Source organism: Rattus norvegicus, chromosome 14 (assembly GCF_021556685.1).
Source record: "Rattus norvegicus strain SHRSP/BbbUtx chromosome 14, alternate assembly SHRSP_T2T, whole genome shotgun sequence".
NCBI lineage: Eukaryota > Metazoa > Chordata > Mammalia > Rodentia > Muridae > Rattus > Rattus norvegicus.
In genome coordinates, this window is record NC_141547.1 from 80,609,329 (window position 1) to 80,630,197 (window position 20,869).

The 20,869-nt window shown below is 45.2% G+C and overlaps 1 protein-coding gene across 25 annotated transcripts in view; it reads right to left on the reverse strand.

Moving 5' to 3' along the window:
* Add1 (adducin 1) overlaps positions 1 to 15,269 on the reverse strand; it is a 58,505-nt gene extending 43,236 nt beyond the window's left edge. For all 25 annotated transcript variants that reach the window (NM_016990.3, XM_087582260.1, XM_087582258.1 and 22 more), the window contains 1 exon segment: positions 15,110 to 15,269. The gene's annotated coding sequence lies outside the window, so the exon portion shown is untranslated.
* Positions 15,270 to 20,869: the final 5,600 nt, after the last annotated feature.

Consider the following 20,869-nt stretch of genomic DNA (forward strand, 5'->3'; position numbering starts at 1 on the left):
GGGCTTAATCTCCTGCACCACAAAAGGTCGCAGTTCCTAAAGCTCTGAACCTCAGAGACGCACTTGTAATTCCTCCTCTACCCACTCACTTGTTAACTGCTCCCCTTCATCCTCCAAGATCACCTCACACAACCTCCTAGCAGTACCTGACCCCACTCAGCCTCACAGCATCATTCCTCCTACCTCTCCAGTCACTCTGTGCTTGTCTTGCCATCTCCTTTCTCCCTAACTATACTGTCAGCCCCATCTCTAATTGTAATTCTCTGGTCCTCTATTCTGGCCATCTGTCAGATTCACCTAGAGAAGCCGGGCATGGTGATGCATTCATTGTCGTTATCCTAGTATTCTGAAGATTGAGGCAGAAGGATCACTGAGTTCAAAGCCAGCCTGAAATTAGGATACATAGTAATTCCAAGACTGTACTGCGTGAGACTATTTTAAAAAACTAACATATCATATTTTTAAAGAATCAGAGAGGGAATTAGAGACATAGATCAGCAGTTAAGAGCACTGGCTGCTCTTCCAGAAGTTCTGAGTTCAATTCCCAACAACCATCTGTAAAGGGATATGATGCCCTCTTCTCTTCTGGTGTGTCTAAAGACAGCAACAGTGTACTCACATACATAAAATAGCAAAAACAAAAACAAAACAGAGAGATGGGCTGTGTGTGCTGGATAGTCTTATGTCAACCTGACCCAAGTGAAAGTTATCTGAGAGGGAACCTCAATTAAGAAAAAGCAACATCCATAAGACTGGGTTCCAGACAAATCTGTGGGGCGTTTTCCTAATTAGTAATGGATGGAAAAAGCCCAGTGCATTGTGGATGGTACCATCTCCAGGACAGTAGTCCTGGGTTCTATGAGGAAGCAGGATGAGAAAGCCAAGAGAAGCAAGCCAGTAAGCAGCACCTCTATCTGGCCTCTGCATACACTCCTGCCCAGTGATATGGAAATGTAAGCCAAATAAACTCTTTCCTCCCCAACTGGCTTGATCACGGTATTTCATCAAAGCACTAAGCCCCTAAGACAGGCTAGAAGATGGCTTAGTGGTTAGGTATGCTTGACCAATGCTCAGATCCCAGTACCCTTATAATAAGCTGTCTGCCAACAAACGCCTGAAACTCTGGCCACAGCTCTTGATCACGCACGCACATACACACACACACATACACACACACACACACACACACACACACACACACACACGGGGGGGGGCGGGGATGGAGAGAGGTATGGGGAGTGTTTAAAGTCAAAGAGCTTTTATGAAAAGAAAAGAAAGAAATTAGCCCAAACCCAAGAAATACAAATCTCTGGGACCAACACTTTTAAAGTATTACAAACCCATGGAAGTGAGTTTCAGAACCTAAAAAAAAATAATAAAAAAAAAAAAATCACTGACCTATGTATGCCAATCGACTTCTAAACTTTTAACCATCTAACTCACATATGTAACAATAATAATAATAATAATAATAATAATAATAATAACAACAACCACCACCTACCTGGGTGTCCACTCACAGCTTACTCAAACAGAACTCTACATTCCTACAATCTGGTCTCCCACATTTAATTGTATCACACATATTTTCTACTTGAGACAGGGTCTGACTGTCTCAAATAGAGTCCTAGCTCACTATGGAAACCAATCAGACCAGGATGGCCTGGAACTCACAAAAATCTGTTTGCCTCTCCCTTCCCAACATTGAGATTAAAGATTTAGGCCACCAAGGCCAGCTTTTAAAATGTCTTTTATTAAGGTCTCTATCTGTTCAAACAGACTTCAAACTCTTGCTATCCTACCTTGGCCTCTCCAGTACTCACAAGGATAACAGGTGTGTGCCCCGTGCCCTGCCTGCTTCCCCTTCTACCCTGTTATGAGTGGTTCGAGATCATCTCACTCCACAGCCAAGGACTGCATCAAACTCCAGATCCCCCTGCCGCAGACTCCTGAGTACTGGCATTACAGGTCTTACTTACTTGCTTACTACACCTGACCCATTTTCTTTATATTTTTATAAATTCCAGACAGACGGTGGTGGCGTACACCTTTAATCCCAACACTCAGGAGGCAGAGGCAGGCCAGCCTGGTCTACAGAGTGAGTTAGAGGACACTCAGGGCCTCACAGAGAAACACTGATTCAAAACAGCAGCAGCAGCAACAACAAACCCATGTGGGGCAAGGATGTATACACAGAACCGCAGGTACCAACAGAGGCCAGAGGCCAAATCTCCTGGATGTAGACATAGTGGTTCTCAACCTGTGGGTCTTCCTTTTGGGGTAGAACCCCAAATGGTTCCTGTCACTGGGGTCAACAGTGGTCACAGTGGTCACAGGCTGCCTCCAGCTCTATATGTGCCCTATTTTCCTGACTTTTTCATGTGTGTACATAAGTGTGGAGGAGAGAACATTTTGGAAGTCTGTTCTTCCCTCCCACCATGGGTTCCAAGCACTGAGCGGGTGGGTCTTACAGGCAAGCACCTTTACACACCAGGCCATCTTGCCCGTCCACAGCCAGCATCTTTACACCAGCTGCTTTAAGCTGGGTTGTAATGGTTTAGGATTGCAATCCCATCAGTTGGAAGAATGACACACAAGGGTAAAGACTTTAAGATCAGCTCCAGCAACATCACAAGACATTGTCTCCCCCAAAAAAATATTTAGGCAGGGTTGGGGATGCTAAAAGCTCAGTGGTAAAGCAAAACCCTAAATACAATTTCTAGTACCCCCCTACCCTGGTAAGGGGGGGAGTTAACTATTAGTAACAAGTCAAAAATGCACTATTTCCCTCACTAGACTCTAATTCCCCACAGGGCAAGAAACTTGTGTGTCTGACCCCACTGCCTTACTCACAGGACGATCAATAGCAAGGCCTTAATAAGTACACATTAAAGGGCAGGTACAGGGGGCTAGAGAGATGGCTCAGAGGTTAAGAGCACTGTCTGCTCTTCCAGAGGTCATGAGTTCAATTCCCAGCAACCACATGTGGCTCACAACCATCTGTAATGAGATCTGGTGCCCTCTTCTGGCCTGCACGTGTACATGCAGGTGGAACGCTGCATACACAATAAATAAATCTTTAAAAATAAATAAATAAATAAAATAAAGGGCAGGTACACTTCCTGGTCTAGCATTCTGGACTGACAATGTCAATCATACTCTGTGTGGGTTCCAGGAGCGTCTGACTGGGGAAAGTTACTGTTCCAATTCTTTCAATCACAAACTGACACATAATTCAAAGGCACTGGGGGCAGAGAGTCATACACTAACAAACAGGTTCCAAATATCAGTTTACCATCTAAACAGGAATTCCAGACCGCAAGTGGACAAATCTGTGTATGAAACTGGGCTTTGTGTATCTTTGTAACTGGGTGTTATGTTTCAAAGAGTTACGTCAATCCCCAAAGCCAATATGTACAACAAAAGCAGCTTTATCTGTCTCTAGCTGACTAGATCTGGAGACAAGAGCATGTATAACTCCCAGAGGGAGGGAAGGAAGAAAAGGACACTTCTAGACCTAAGAGGTACCACAACTAAGTACACAGGGCACTACAGTGAACTCACAAAACCGCAGAAGCCACAGCTAAGCCAGAAAGCTGGGTCTGACTACACACATTAGCATAAAGAAGTCTAAACAGATTTGACAAGGGGATCATTCTGCAGTCTTTTATACACATTAGGGGAACAGCACTAGTCTAAAGTGAGAGTGTTTGTGGTGGGGGATACAGATATATATATATATAGCAATTAATAGTATATTTGATTTTATATATAGGGATAGTTTGATAATTATAGAACAGGATGAAAATATTATATAATAAGTGATCTTAAACTCAAATGAGACGGCACCTGGAGGCTAAGGTAGGAAATTCAAACAGTCCTAGGCCTGCTTAGGTTACAGACTAAGATCCTACCTCAAAAATAAAATAAATCCTTAAATGCTCTATACAGGGCATAGGCAGTAATTTGATGTTAAAATAGCACATACAAAACTGCACTACAAGGGCTGCTAAGACCGCTCAGTCAGTAAAGTGCTTGTCATACAAGCATTGGGTCCCGAGTTTGGGTGCCCAGAACCCATGTAAAAGCCAGGAGCAGGGCACATCTGTAACCACAGTTGTGAGTACAGAAAGGTAGATCCCTGGGACTTGTTGTCTGAATTGGTGAACTCCAGGTTGAGAGAACCTGTCTCAAAAAGTAAGGCAGAAAGCAACTAAGGAAACCATTTGTCTTCGACCTCTGGCCTCCACATCTGTGTGCAAACTGGAATTCATATGCCCATATACACACACACATACGCACACTGGAATTCATATGCTCATATACATACACACATACACATGCTGGAATACATATGCTCACACACACACACACACACACATACACACACTGGAATTCATATGCTCATATACACACACACACATACACACGCTGGAATTCATATGCTCATATACACACACACACATACACACACTGGAATTCATATGCTCGTATGCACACATACAAGCCATTGCAGCCATAGAGCAGGCAGATACACATGAGGGACAAGAACCAGGACATTTACTAAGCTACACAACACTGTTGCCCTCTTCTCTCTGTGACTTCTATCAACCATCTGCAGGGTTCTTGCCAGTTGGTCCCAACTATTCTCCACCTGCAATCTGACGGTCTGTGAGTAGTGTGTGATCAAACGGTCATCAAGTCCGCCACCTGCTGGAACGGATGAGGCATAAATGAAATGTAAAGTTAGGTGTCACCAAGGTTCAAATCTTAGGACAGCGACACACACCTATAACCCCAGTATGAAGGAGCTGGCACAGGGCAATTTAAGTTTAAGGGCAAACTGGACTACATAAAGAATTCCAAAGAGGTCTGAACCACACAGTGAGACCCTGCATCAAAACACAAGACAAAAGTTCTTGGCTGATACATGAGACACCTCTTGGGCAAGCTCACTATCTGCACCTCAGTTTCCCAAATGAAAGGGAGGATGATAAAACTACATTCCAAGAGACTGTTGAAGACAACGTAACACTGGCAACTGTTACTGTATCAACAATAAATTCTGTTCAGTGGCCAGCATAACAATAACAACAGCTATCTTAAACTCCTTCCTTCGGGCAGAGAGGGCCGCTTTCTTGCCCTATGTATTAACTAAGCTCTAGACTTTCCATTGAAAGATACCCGAGGTCCCTAAACGAGCTCCATCTAATTCATTCCCGAAAACTCCACATTGTTTAACGAGTCAATAAACATGGAAAGAAAGCACTTTCCAATAGGCCAACAGAGCACATAACAATCTTTCAAAGTGTGGCCACTCTTGAAAATCCCCGCTCTTGGGCCTTGCCTTCCACGGCAGCTCAAGAGTGGCTAAAAATGAAGCAGGAGCAGCACGTTGAGAAGAGCAAGTCTTGGGCTGGATGGATGGCTTAGCGGTTAAGAGCACTGACTGCTCTTCCAGAGGTCCCGAGTTCAATTCCCAGCCACCACATGGTGGCTCATGACCATCTGTATTGGGGTTCGATGCCCTCTTCTGGTGTGTCTGAAGACAGCAACAGTGTACTCATAAATAAAATAAAATCTTAAAAAAAAAAAAGAAAAAGAAGAGCAAGTCTTCTGATACTGGAAACATCTGTGACAGAAGGATGTTCCAAACAGAAAGCAGGTTGGGGTTAAGTGTAAAGCCACTTTCTTTCTGGATCACACATGCTGAGAAGGAAGGAAGCAGGAGTATAACTCGAGTTTTCCTGCTTGGTAGGTGATCTTCCTTATGGACCTGACTGGATTTAGAGTCACCTGTAACTTAAAGTTGCTCTCTACATCAGCCAGAGAAGCCTTTCTTTGCAGCGATCAGCAGTTACTACAAAGACTCACTGCTGGTCCAAGTGCCAAGGTCCTAAGCAGGACATCCATTATCAACTCCACTCCACACCAAGGCTCAGGGAACACTGCAGACAGGAAGAAAGAAATGTAATAGCCGGTGGGCTGAGGAGAAGTGCTGGGAAATGCTGTCACTGGGAGGAGGCATGGCCACAGCACCACAAACTCACTGCAGCTGTGATAACCTCCATGAGACCAAGCCAACCAGGTCAGTCAGCATTCCAGCCAGCAGGACTCCATAGGTTATTTCCAGAGCCTGAGAGGAAACGAAGGGAAGGAGGTATTGGAGGAGCCTGGTCAGAGTGGGAAGAGGAGTCTGGGGTTTCTGGAAGGAGTGGGAGAAGAAACTGGGGGTGCATATGATCAAGATGTACTGTGTACTTGTATGAAATTGTCAAAGAATACATTTTTTAAGTCAAAAGGAGCAGGGTGGTGCACATGCCTTTAACCTCAGCATGCATGAGGCCAGGGCAGGTCGATCTCTGAGTTCCAGGCCAGCCTGAGTGTTCCATGCCTGTCACAGCTACATAGGACAATTCCCTTAAACACCATCTGAAAACAAGACAAACTGGGTGTGGTGGTGCACGTATTTAATCCTGGCAATCCTTTGACAGGCGGGTGCAGCACTGAGTTTCAGGCCAGCCTGGTCTACAGAGCAAGTTCCAGGATAGCCAGGGCTACAGGGAGAAACTGGTTTTTGTTTGTTTAGCTTGCTTTTTGGTTGTTTTTTGAGGGGAGGGTCAACTAATACAGGCACTACCCCAAAGTATCGCCTATAGTTTCACTTTTCCATTAAGTAAATACTTTACCATTTTGCTCATTCACATTGACAAACTATTCTTTTCCTTTGTCACACATGTGGGACAGCACCCACTCACGCTGCCTTAACCTTTTTGTACTTTTTTTTTTTTTTTTTGAAACAGGTTCTTACCAATTTGCCTATCCTAGCTTTAAATCTCCCCTCTATAGACCAGGAATATTTTAAATTCTGATCCTCCTGTCTCTGCTTCTAGAGTAGCTGAGATTACAGCTACACCAAACCTAACTTTTGTACATCTTTTTCGCAGGAATATCTTCTACTTTTAAAAAGAAAGTTACAAGGCCAACAAGATGACTCAAGCACTTGCCACAAAACCCAAGTGATCTGAGTTTGATCCCCCGAACCCATGTAAATACAGGACAGAACCAGCTCCACGAAGATGCCCTTCGACCCCCACGAGTACACCCACCTCCACAACTAAGCATGTTTTTGAGAGAGATATTGCCAGGCAGAACTTTCGCACATGTTTAATCCCATCACTAGGAGGCTGAAGCACAATGGTCAGACTGAGGTTAGCCTGGGTAACCTAGTGAGTTCCAAGCTAATATGAAACACACAGTGAGACACCATCAAAGCAAAGAAACAAAAAAGAAAATTGCCATCATAGGCACACATTAAATAAAATGTTCTGCCAAAATTTTATGGCATTATTTCTGATACACATTTTATCTGCCTTTTCCTATTGCCTCCAATTTTAAACCTTCCCCTTTAAGCCACAGACTTATTTTGATGAATATGTACACCAGTTATATAAATGCCAAGCTCCCTCCTTCCCACAGAGGTGAATCGGTTTCTTCTCTCCCCTCCAGCGTCCCATGAAGCACATGACCTTGCACTCCCAGCAGTGTGCCCTTAACTGCTTCAGGTCTGCAACAGTCCAACCCTGAAAAGCTTATCATGTTTTGTGCCTCGTGTCTTCATTTGCAGTAAACACAGTCCATCCTGACTGCTTCGGCTATTGGAAATAGCATTGTAGCTCGACATGGTGGCTCATGCCTACAACGCCAGCACAAGGAAGAAGGAAGACTAGGAATTCAAGGACAGCCTGGCTCCAAACTGAAATGGTGTTCCAAAAACAGACAGACAGGTGTGAACAAAGGCTTCCTTCTCTTTGCCTGACTCTATCTTGGGTCTATACCGATAGGACGGTTATCATCAGGCACACCAGAACTGGTGAGTCATCCGCCTTCTCTCCTTCAGCACAACTGCATCCCCAGACTCTTGTAAAAAGACAGTCCTTTAGCACAGTCAAGGAGGATTCCCTTGCAACTTAGCTGCTCTGGAGAGGTGCCTGGCTTCCTGCTGAGAAGCCCAACACAGACACCATCTGCTCTGCTCAAGACACACTTCTAGGGTGTCTCCCACTTCAAACTGCCTCTGCCCTGCCCTGCCTTGGGGCTCTGCCAGTAGAAAGACCATTACCAGATGTGATTTCTCAAGCCTGAACCAGAACTATAAGCTAAAATAAATCTCTTCTCTAAAAAGTAGTATTAACAGCGAGAAGAGTAATGGTAAGTATAAAATATCTAGCAGTATCTGGTGTAAATGCTGCACAGCCTATAATTGGTAAATGTTTTCATTATTCTACCACTGATGAGAAAGCATGTACTAGTAGTATGCTAAAAATTTCACTTGTGGGTAAAGGATTTAGTTCAGTGGTAGAGCCCTTGTGTTCAATTCCCAGCACCAACACCATTCTTAAAACCAGGTGAAGGCAGGAAGGTCGGAATTTCAAAGTCACCCTTGGCTATATTGCACACTTGAGCCCAACCTAGGTTATCTGAAACTGTCATTGTTGTTTGTGGGAAGGCAGTGCCGGGGACTGAACCCAAGGCTTCACACACTGGGTAAGTAAGCACTGTGACTGCCACTGAGCTGTATGCCCAGCCCTTAGAAATAACGTTCTAGGGGTTGGGGATTTAGCTCAGTGGTAGAGGGCTTGCCTAGCAAGCACAAGGTCCTGGGTTCGGTCCCCAGCTCCAGAAAAAAGAAAAAAAAAAAAAAGAAAGAAAGAAAGAAAGAAAGAAAGAACATTCTACTATATACTCATACTGTTTCTGCTTTTTGTATTTTAAGGTAAACTGATCCTGTCTGAATCAACACATGTAGCACTGAGATTTCATAAGAGTCTCACTTCAACTCAGCCCCTAAATGAGCAACAGTCAAAGGTGTGGTTTTAAAAACAATGGACGAGTCAACTAGAGATAAGCCATTATCTGTAAATGAACAAATTTCCATGAACTCTAATGCTCCCTGGCTTGTTTATATTTCCAAAGTCTGTCATCACGGGTACAGAAAAGAATTCCATTACTGTTGGGGGGAAGGGAAAGAATATGATCAAAATATAGTGTATAAAAATTAAATAAGGGGGCTGGAGAGATGGCTCTTCCAGAGGTCCTGAGTTCAATTCCCAGCAACCACACGGTGGCTCACAGCCATCTGTAACGGGATCCAATTCCTTTTTCTGGTGTGTCCAAAGACAGCAACACTGTACTCATATACATAAAATAAATAAATCTTTAAAAAATTAAATAAAATATTTTTAAGAGTCAATTTAATTTTTTAAAAAAGATTTATGTATATGAGTATACTTTTTCAGACACACCAGAAGAGGGCATCAGATCCCTTTACAGATGGTTGTAAGCCACCGTGTGGTTGCTGGGAATTGAACCCAGGATCTCTGGAAGAACAATCAGTGTTCTAATCGCTGAGCCATTCCTCCAGCCCAAATTAAAATTTTTTTAAAAGTTCTTTACCATACCAATTGGGATTTTCAAACGTGTTGGACACATGTCTGATGTTTAGGTCCTGCAGGAACCACCTGTGTTGGGATCCCAGCTCACCCATGTTTTAGTTACTTTTCTATAGCGGTGATAAAACAGCAGGCTAAGGCAATTTATACAAGAAAGCATCTAACTGTGCTTATGATTTTAGAGGGTTAGAGTCCATTATGGTAGAGCAAAGGCAGGGCAGCAAAAACTGCCGGGAACTCACATCTTCAGCAGGAAGAAGGGAAGAGCACAGCGGGAATGGGGGGAGGCGTTTGAAACCTCAAGCCTGCCCCCCAGTGACACACCTCCTCCAACAGGGCCACACCTCCTCCTCCTTCCCAGACAAACGCCAACTGAGAACCCAGTGTTCAAATATAAAAGCTACAAAGGCCATTCTCATTAAAACCAAAACTCACTGGTTATATAACCTTAGGCCCATCTCTGCCGGCCTGCGCTTCTTCATCTGCAAAATGAGCACAGTGTCACTATGTGAACTGAATAAATAAGGTAAGTGTCACCTGCAGTGCATGTGTGAGGTTTGAGTCTCTAGAAGTCATGTGAAAGCCAGGCTCAGTGGTACTGACCTGTAACTACAGCACTCAGTGGAAGCAAAGACAGCAAGCACCAAGGGCCCACCGCCGGCTAGGCTAGCCAAAACCAGCTAACTAGCCAAAACCAGCTAACTAGCCAAAACCAGCTAACTAGCCAAAACCAATCAAGTTCTAGGTGCAGTGAGAACCCTGAATCAGGGAAAAAAGGGGGGGGGGGCAGGGGCAATAACAGAGTACCACTATCTCTGAAAGTATGCACACAAATACAGGTGCGCGCGCGCACACACACACACACACACACACACACACACACACACAGAAAGAGAGAGAGAGAGAGAGAGAAATAGTTAAAGATAACGATATCATGTCTCTTTCTTACTGTATCTAGGAAAATGTTTATGCTTAGCATTATTTCCCCTTCTATTTAACAATGTCAAGGCACTCACCTTACAGGTATACCCATCACTGCCATACTGATGGCTTCATTTCCAGGATTTAATGTTATAAATGGTGCTCCAGCAGAGCACCCAGCACCCAGTGGGCAGAGCAGGACAATCTCTAATTTACAGGCCAACCAGGGCTACACAGTGAGACGAAGCCTACACACAAACACAGCACTCCCAGTAACGTTTTATTCCTTGTTTTGGGTTTTTTGTTTTTTGTTTTTTTTGGAAGGAGCGGGTGTTGAGACAGGGTTTCTGTGTGTAGCCCTGCAGTCCTAGAACTTCCTCTGAAGAACAGGGTGGCCCCAAAGATCTGCCTGCTACATGTCTGTGTGAGGGGGTTGGATCCCCTAGAACTGGAGTTACAAACAGCTGTAACTCCAGTGAGCTAACGTGTAGGTGCCAGCAAGTGACCCTCACTGAGCCATCTCTCCAATCCCCTCAGAATAAATTTTTTTTTTTTTTTTGGAGCTGGGGACCGAACCCAAGGCCTTGCGCTTGCTAGGCAAGCGCTCTACCACTGAGTCAAATCCCCAACCCCAGAATAAATTTTTTTTTTGATTTATTTATTTATTATATATAAGTACACTGTAGCCGTCTTCAGATACACCAGAAGAGGGCATCGGATCTCTTTACAGATGGTTGTGAGCCACCATGTGGTTGCTGGGAATTGAACTCAGGACCTCTGAAAGAGCAGTCGGGTGCTCTTAACCGCTGAGCCATCTCTCCAGCCCGAATAAATTTTTTTTAATGACTTGTTTTTGAGATAGTTTGACTATGTAGCACTGGCTAGCCTTGAACCTACTGCGTAGACAAGGCTGGCTCCAAGAGATCTGCCTGTCTCTGTCTCCCAAGTGCTAAGATGAAACACATGTGCCACCACACCTGGCCTAAGATATATGTGTGTGTGTGTGTGTGTGTGTGTGTGTGTGTGTGTGTGTGTGAGTGATATGTACAAGTGCCTAAGGAGGCCAAAAACAGTGTAACTCCTGGTACATGATTTAATGTGATTCACCCATTGTCCAGACTAATTTTATGTCAACTGGACACAGGCTGGAATCACTTGGGAAAAAGAAAGCACAATTGAGAGAATGCCCCATCAGAAGGGCCTGTGGCCAGGCCTAGTTCGTCTTCCTGGTAGAAGAGTGGTGCACCAGTGCTTACCTCTAGGTTCCTGCCTTGCTTGAGTTCCTGCCCTGACCTCTTCTGACAGACTTTGAAGTAAAAGTGTAAGCAAAATAAACCCTTCCCTCTCCAAGTTGCTCATGGTCATGGTATTTATTACAAACCCTAAGACACCCAATGAAGGTGCCGGGAATCCAACTCAGGCCTCTATAAGAGCAAAGGCTCTAGTCCAGCAGTGATGGCACAGGAAGCAGAGGCGGGCAGAGTTTGGGGCAGCCTGGTCTACAGACAGAGTTTCAAGATAGCCAGGGCTACATGGAGAAACTCTGTCTTGAAAAACAAACCAAACAAACAAACAAAAGCGCCAGTGTTCTTCATTGCTAAGTCCCCATCTCTCCAGCCCCAGGAACCCATCTTAGTTTTTTTTCCCCTAGATTGCCTCCATGTGTGTATATCACATATGTTAGAAGCATTTGAGCCACCATGTGGGTGAGAGGACCTGATGCACGATCCTCTGCACGAATAGGAAGTGCTTTCCTTAACCTCTGCCTCTACAGTCCCAGTATCTCTTCTAAAAAACACAAGATGGCTGGCCTGCAGACTCCAGTCCTATATTCAAATGTAGTTTTCCCCTGCGAAGCAGCAGATTCCCATAAAGCCAGATCTGAACATGCCCAGCCCTTCGAAGTCCCAAGTATTCGTAACAATGGTTTTTTAGACCTGAGGGGAACATGTTATCAATACATTCCAGGCTACTCATATCAACTGGTTTAAACAATAGTTCTGAAAAAAAAAAAAAAAGATCAAGCAAACTGAACTAAACCCATTTTTTACTTCCCACATGATTCCTAACTGCAGAAGGTCAGAACAAACATTAACTATTAAACAGTTCTGTTAAAGTTTAAAATCATGCTACATTCCTATTTTAAGAAACATGATTCTGACCAAGCTAAAAAGGCATTGGAATATTTAATCTGTTAGGTAACCACATCTTATGTAAGATTCAATTATTATTGTGGTTGTTGGTCTGTTTCATTTTTACTGAGAAAAGAATATCATACAGGCCAGGTTGACCTCAAACTCAATGTACAGTAAAGGATGACCTGACCCTCTTGTGCCCACCTCCCAGGTGCTTGGATTACAAACGTATGCCACCACACCCAGCCCATATGGTGTCAAAGATCGATCCCAGAGTCTTATGCTAGGCAAGCACGCTATTAACTAAGGTACCACTCCAGCCCTGTTGGCTTGGTTTTTGCCCTTAGTTAGTTTTAGTTCTAACAATGATTAAAGCAGTTTCAGATAATAATCACTTTTGCATATGTAGTTTGTTCAATGTTAATATGCAGATACAGAACAAACTTAATTCCTGTTTTGGAATTCCTAGTCTTTCTAGAAGTCTAGAAGTACATAATGTATATTAAAGGTAGAATTAACGCATTCTATAGATATCTAGCTAGCAACTGTTGAAACTGAATGCATAAATAGTGACTTGTTTAATGCTACTCTCTCAGATGTGAATGTGTGTATATGGAAGAGTTTATTCAATATGGGAGAGAGAAGGAAAAAGAGAGAAATCAATACAAACTAAGCCTCGTGCAGTAAAAAATACTTGGGACTTGTCTCAGTTAGGGTTTCCATTGCTGTAATAAAACACAAACTCAGCTTGGGGAGGAAAGGGTTAATTTCATCTTACAGCTTATGGTCCATTATCCAGAGGAAGTGAGGGCAGGAGCTCAAGGCAGGAACTCTGAGGAAAAGAGCTGGTTGCTGCAGAGGCCGTGGAGGAGTGCTGCTTACTGGCCTGCTCTAATGGCTTGCTCAGCCTGCTCTCCTGTAGCACCCAAACCACCTACCTGCCCAGCAAGGGCACCGCCTACACAGTGAGCTCCCAAATCAATCATCAATCAAAAGCAGGCTTGCCCCCTGGCCGATCTGGTAGGGTCGTTTTCTCAATTGAGGTTCCTTCTCGAATTTCTCTCGCCCACGTCAAGTTAAAAACCTAACCAGCACTGTACGTACCTTTTGAAGCACTTCAGTATTTAATTTCCTGATTCAATATGATTATATGAAATGAATGGTTTCGGGGTGTACGTGTGTCAAAGCAACAACAGTATCAGATACACCAAGAGTTAAGTGGAAATCTGAATAGTTTGTATAAAACAGATCTTAGAAAGGAAGCTATGCCCGTCGGCTGAATGATTAGAATCACTTCGTTTGCTGACTCTCACTAACCTACACACATTAGTAAACTAACCACACCACCTGCACCTCTGCAAACCACATCTAAACCCTGAAAAGCTGTTTCAAATGTCAACACCATTCATACTTCCTCAAAAAACAACCTTACTATCAGGGTGTGGTGTCAATACTCAAGGTAATCCTAAGGGGGCAGAGGCCAAAAAATTTCAGTTCCAGACCATTCTGGGCTACAGAGTAAGATATTGTCTTGCAGAGGAGACCACACACAACATATACATAACTTTACCCATCCTCAGAATTAAAGAAGTACTTCAAATTTTTAGAATTAAAATGCGATTTCTACATCACTGGCTTTAATTAAAGACTGCAATGCTTAGAATCATAAACACCCTCATAAATCTCACTCCCGACCTGAAATGTCCTTTCCTCTCTGGAGCCTGTTGAATCTACTCATGACTCCCAGCTTGTTTGCTTGCGTTTTGCAAAGGAGACACACCGGTTCCGTTAGCCATCTAGTTCCTATCTCGATTAAGATTTCAACCCATTTGTGACAAACACAAAATCTCTCTGAAATTACTGAGCCGTAATGCATACAGCATACAGCTTTTAGCTCTGTTCTTGGTCTTTGGAGTTTAACAATGTTAGGCCTAAAATCATGGTCAAAACAACAGCAGTTTCAGGTGAGCCAAAATATTTATTTCAAGATGGGTGTTCATAAAACAAACGCGACTCATCTACCAAATACCTTGAACCAGGAACTGAATTACAAAAACGAAGTGTTTTAGGGAGAGGTCTGAACGAAAAAAACAGAGAGGAAAGGCAAACCCCATCTCCAGGAAGTTCCACGACCACCTCATTACTACCATCCGTGAACAGAACTGGCTTTTTCTCTTGGGGAAGACGTTGTCAGTGTTTAAATGAGCCGACAAACGGAACCCAGATGCACCTTTCCACAATCTCTGCAGTGACCAGCGCATGGGGCCAGCACTAGCACAATGCTGACCCAGGAGAACCCCGAGGCCCACGGGCCAGCTCAGAACCGAGCGGCCACTTCCACAGAGAACCCGGCGTCCGTCCGGGCCATCCTGGGAAGCGACGATGCAGTGTCCTCGCCCCCGCACTCCGAGGCAAGCACCTAGACCCCGGGCACCCCGCGCCGCAGCGACCTCGCCGCGCCCTCCTCAGTGCAGTGGAAGCGCCCCAGAGGCCCCGCGCCCTGCCCAGCCCTGCCCAGCCCTGCCCTGCCCGCCCAGCACCGCCGCCCCGGTCCTACGCCCGCTGCGGGCCCGGAGACCTCGCCGCGCTCCCGGGCCTCACCTCCGCGGAGAATCGGGAAAAGCGCACAGCTTCCCGGGTCCGAGTGCGGCCGCCGCCTCGCCTGCGGCTCGCGCTGGGCTCCGCCCCCTGGCTGCCGCGCAACCCCGCCGCCTGCAGCAGCCCTCGTCCTCTCCCGCCCTCAACCCTCACCCCTCTACTCGCCCCCGCCGCCAAGCTGGGTGCGGCCTGCAGCGCTGCGGCCCAACAATACGCAACCCCATTGGTCTGAACGCCCTACTGCCGTCCAGCATTACTCCCTATTATTGGTCAATCTCCAGCAAGGGGCAGGCCCGGAGAAGGGCGGGTCCTCGGAGGTGGAGAGAAGGTAGACTCTGGCCTCAGGCTGAAGGCCGCGTCACTGTGAGAGTAGCGGTTGCTTTGACCACTGCAAGGTACAGGACCCGGGGCTGGTGCGCCTGCTCACAGGAACGCTGGTTCTCCCACCGAGACTGTCAACCCCTCAAACTGACTGCAAACGGACCTGGTCTAGGTGCGCTGCTGGCGAGAATATCATTAGACAGTTTGGAGACTGAGCTGTCAATCAGGGTGGAGTCGGGACTGCGACGTCTGTGTGGCTCTGATAAAGCTCCACAGACAGGAATGGCCCGCCGGATGAGAGTGGATTAACAAACACTGATGTCTCTTCACAGTCAGGGAATGAGGCTAGGTGAGGCCTTGGCAGAACCAGTCCACCTGGCAGCGGCTTGGTAAACTAACGTAAGGAGCCAAATCAGTACTGTCTCCCCCGTCATCTGAATCCTAAAAGAGCCAAAGGAAACAAAGGGATCCAGCTCCTTGTTTCCTTCAAGCCATTAAAGGTTGCAGCCTCAAGCCTGGCAAGTGACAGAAGTGTGGTAACCAAAAAAAAAAAAAAAAAAAAGTGTGGTAACCAAGCCTCTCCTCACGGCAGGAGCCGTGACTTTGACGCCATAGGGTCAGCGAAATTGTGGATTCCAGTCAGTACCCTTTGTCTTAGGAACATTCGCCCTACACGTTGACTGTTCTCAGATGACTTTTCTGACAAAGCCTCTCAAGTCTCTTCCATCACTTCAGTTTCCTCAGCACCCAGCAACAAGTCTGACCCATAAGAGATGCCAGTGAAGGCTTGCTGAAAGGAATGAGGGACGGAGAGAGAGGTGGCTGATTGAAAGGTACCCACCTGTACATGCAGATAGAAAAACAAAACATAAATCAGACATGAATAGATAAAAATTCATGATGTCTGAGATGACAAAACACTGAATGGGATTAGGAGACAACTAGCAAAAGAAGTGATTTCTTAACTCGAAGCCATTGGGGCAAATGCACAGGGCAAAGAAACTGGGAAAGATTGAACAGCATATCAGGCAGCTGTAGGACTTCATAGGCCCAATGTATATGCCATTGGAGTCCCAGAAAATGGAGATGGGGGTGCAAGGGCAGAAATATTTGAAGATTCAAAGTCAGAAATTCAAGGAGCTCAAGCAGGCTCAGTAGGTGTGGGAGCTTGTTGCTCAAACATGAGGACTGAGTTTCAATCCCCAGCGGGGCATGAGAGTGCATCCCTGTAACACCCCTCCCCTGCACCTCCACCCTCACCCCCCACCCCCCCACCCACCCCCCCACCCCTCGCTATTGAGGGTGGAGACAGGGATTACTGGGGCCTGCTGGCTGCTGGCTGCTGGCTGCTGGCTGCTGGCTGCCACACCAGCTCTAGGTTCAGTGAGAGACCCTGTCTCAAGGGAATAAAGACAGAGATTGAAAACCACCTGATGGGCTGGAGAGATGATGGCTCAGTGGTTAAGAGCACTGACTGTTCTTCCAGAGGTCCTGAGTTCAAATCCCAGCAACCACATGGTGGCTCACAACCATCTGTAATGAGATCTGATGCCCTCTTCTGGTGTGCCTGAAGGCAGCTACAGTGTACTCGTATATAATAAATAAATCTTTAAAAAAAAAGAAAAAAAGAAAACCACCTGACGTCCTGGGCTGGCCTCTTCACATTTGCACCCATACGTGCACATATGCCACATACATATATCACATTCTGTATGAATATACAAAAAGGAAAAAGGAAACGGTTAAGTCACTTGTAAATGCTACTGAGCCCTGAAGTGGGTTCAACTATAATCCAATGTCTCCTGGTCCATACGTATGTGTAAGTCTGCATGTCACAATCTTGTGGGTATTCACCAGAGAAGACTGCTTGGACATGGGTTTAAGCCAATACAAAGTCTTAATGGCTGGCCTTTTTTAGGGCGCTTTTACCAAAAAGAATGTTCTGGGTTGACATACTTCAGTTAACAAGAACAGTTAGCCAGAAGCAGAACTTCAGAAGCCAAAGAGCAAGGTTAGTTAGCACATTAGATATCTCCCCGGACCTACAGACTTTGATGGATTGGGTCCTTGTTTTCCTTTCTGGCACATGGTGCCAGTTGTGCTAAGATCCCAGGGCCTACTAAGGTCTAGAACCCTGTTACAACAATGGCAGCTGAGGAAAGAGACCTTTGTCTTGGCTTGTTGGTGTGGGCTAAAAGGAGTCTAGCACTGCTGTGTGCCCACTCAGTAGTTCTAGTGAACAGAATGGGGAGCTATCATCCCAGAGGCAGAGTTTCAAGCTGTGAACGTGGCCACTCCCACTGTGTGGAAAGGAATGTGGGTTAGATTCAGGGGTAGTAGACGGCTCAGCTAATTAGTCGGAAACCTGAAATGGCTGTCTAGAAGTTAGAGGATGGACTGGTCTGAGGAAGAAGCACAGGGATGGGCTCATGGGAGTTGACAAAAAGGATGAAGATCTTTGGTTGGTTTCTTTGTTCGTAGACAGGGTTTCACTATGTAGCTTCTGCTGCCCTGGAACTCATATGCACACCACACTGGCCTTTGAACTCACAGAGATCTGCCTACCTTTGCCTCCCAAATCCTGGGATTAAAGGCATGTGCCACCATACCCAACCAGACCAGATGAAGATCTGTGCATTACACATTGACCGCCATGTATATGGCTGGAGCCCTTGGCGGTCAGAAGGTGACACTGGATCCTCTAGAATTGGAATTCATGGTTATGAATCACCATGTGGGTTTGGGGAACTAGACCTGGATCCTCTGCAAGTACAACAAGTACTTAAAACCTCTGAGCCATTTCTCCAGCCCCAAAGATTTACTTTTTATTAGTTTTACTTATGTGCGTGTGTTTGTACCCATTTGTGTACCATGTACATACTGGTGCCAGTGGATGCCAGACGAGACTGTCAGATCATCTAGAGCTGGAGATAAGGAGCCAACCAATATGAGTGCTGGAAAAAGAACTTAGGTCATATGGAAGCACAGCAAGAGTTCTTAACTGCTGAGTCATCTCTCCAGCCCTCCAAGTGTATGCACATACTTTAAAAATAAAATAATTCTTGCTGGGTGTGGTGCACATGCCTTCAATCCCAGCACTCTGGAGGCAGAGGTAAGCAAGATCTCTCTAAGTTTGAAGCTGGCCTTGTCTACATGGAGAGTTCCAGGCTAGCTAAAGCTACAAAAGAGACCTGTCTCAAAAAACAAAAAACAAAACAAAAACAAAAACAAAAAACAACCTTAAAAATTAAAATCTTTGAAATAATTTGCAAAGCGTCTGATTTGCTGAAATGGAACCATGACATACCTGCCTAGTATCAAAGTTTTTTTATGCAAAGGTATTGTGGCAATAGGCACATGACACTCCCTGTTCCTGCCACATACTGCACCATCCAGAAATCATTTCACTGATGTACTAGAATAACTGCATCAGGATTCAGATGCAGCACAGACCTGGAGACAAAGTGCTTTTTCCCAGTAAGTCGTGCGCTCTGAACCAAAAACTGTTTCATGAGTTCTCTCATGGTAATTGTAATTCCCAGTGACCCACTTGGGAAATTCTACTCCATTAAGTTTTCTTAGGTCTAGAGGTCCTGATTGCCAAAGAGGTCATGTCTACCAGGGGACATGGTAAAATTGAAGCTGACTGCCACCTAATCACATGGAACTCATGTAAGTAATTAGTAACCACTGAAAACAGTAACCAAATTGGCTGGAATTACTGTGTAGCGAGTCTAGAACTCTCTCTATAGACCCATGGCCTGGCACGTGTGTGGAGGTCATAGGACATCTTGCAAAAGTCAGTTCTCTACTTCCACCAGGAGAGTTCCAGGGATCAAATTCTGTTCATCAGGCTTGGCAGCAAGTGAGACATCTCACCAGCCCCTTGTCCTTGTAAATAGGGCTAATGACTACATAATATATACAATGTATACTAGCAGGAATGCCTGCCACAGGTCATTCCCCACCCCACAGCACTAAGTATTAAATGCAGGCTTCACCCATGCTAAGCAAGTGCTCCTCCACTACTATGCCACATTCACAGCCTAGAGGCAACTGGGGAGGGGGGGCAGGCAGCTCTGTTCCACTCCCATGGGAATTAACTATAAACAGGCAAGTTGAGCAAAATGCTCAAGAAAGACAGAGGGATGAGCTAATTAGAAGAAAAGTGGGAACTGGAGATGGCTCAGTGGTTAAGGGCACGGGCTGCTCTAACAGAGGTCCTGAGTTCAATTCCCAGCAACCACATGGTGGCTCTTCTGGTGTGTCTGAAGAGAGTGACAGTGTACTCTCATATATCGAATAACTAAATAAATCTTTTTTTTAAAAAAAGAGTTAGAAAAGAAGAGGAAACAAAGAGCCACTTCAAAGAAAGGAATATGGAAGGAATAGAGAAGAGATTGGATATTGCTTGTGGCTACGTGAGGACTTGAGTTCAAATCTCCAGAACCCATGCAAAGGAAGCCATATCATCAGCACGTAACTGTAATCTGAGTGTTCCTGCAGCAACTAGGGAAGCAAAGAGAGGAAGCTCTTCAGAAGTTCACAGTCCAATACAGGCCGCAGCAAACAAGAGGACCTTGCCTCAGGCTAGAGAGATGGCTTAGCAATTAAGAGCATTTATCAGGAGAGCCTGGGTCAATTCCCAAGCACACAGATCCCAGAGGATCTCACAACCTCTTTTGGTCAGACAAAAAAGCTATACACATACAACAAATCAAGGAAGACCAAGACAGAGACACAGTCGGAGTTAGACGCAGAGTCAGAATCAGAGACCGAGACAGAGACCTTGCCTCAAACAAGGTGAAAGGAGGCAAGGACCAACACCCAAGATTGACCACACACTTCACACCTACACTCATTCATGTCACTCATGCACGTGCACGCACACACACACACACACACACACACACACACACACACACACGCAGAATAATATATCATAAAGGATATGAATTAAGGTCCAGTGAGGACTTTGTGATCTCTAGGAAGAAGAATTCGATAAGAGACATTCTAACTAGGAAAAGGGGGAAATAGAATGACTTTTTAAAAATTGCTCAGTCTAAAAGAACAGAAAAAGAGCTGCCAGCTTTGGTGTTGTACTGCTGTAATCCCAGTACCTGTGAGGCACAAGGAAGAGAAACACCAAGTTCAAGGCCAGCTTTGTACGGTAAGTCAGAGGCCAGGCTGAATTATATAGCAATACCCCGTCTCTAAAACCAAAAACATTGGCTAGAGAGATATCTCAACGGTAAGAGTATGACTGTTCTTCCGGTTTTGATTTTCAGCAGCTACCTGGTGGCTCACAACCATTTAAAATCTAGTTCCAGTGGATCCAGTGCAGTTTTGGCTCTGTGAGCACCAAGCACATATACAGTGCATAGACATACAGGCAAAACATTCCTACAGCATAAAGTAAAAGAAGCCCCCAGACTGGCAAAA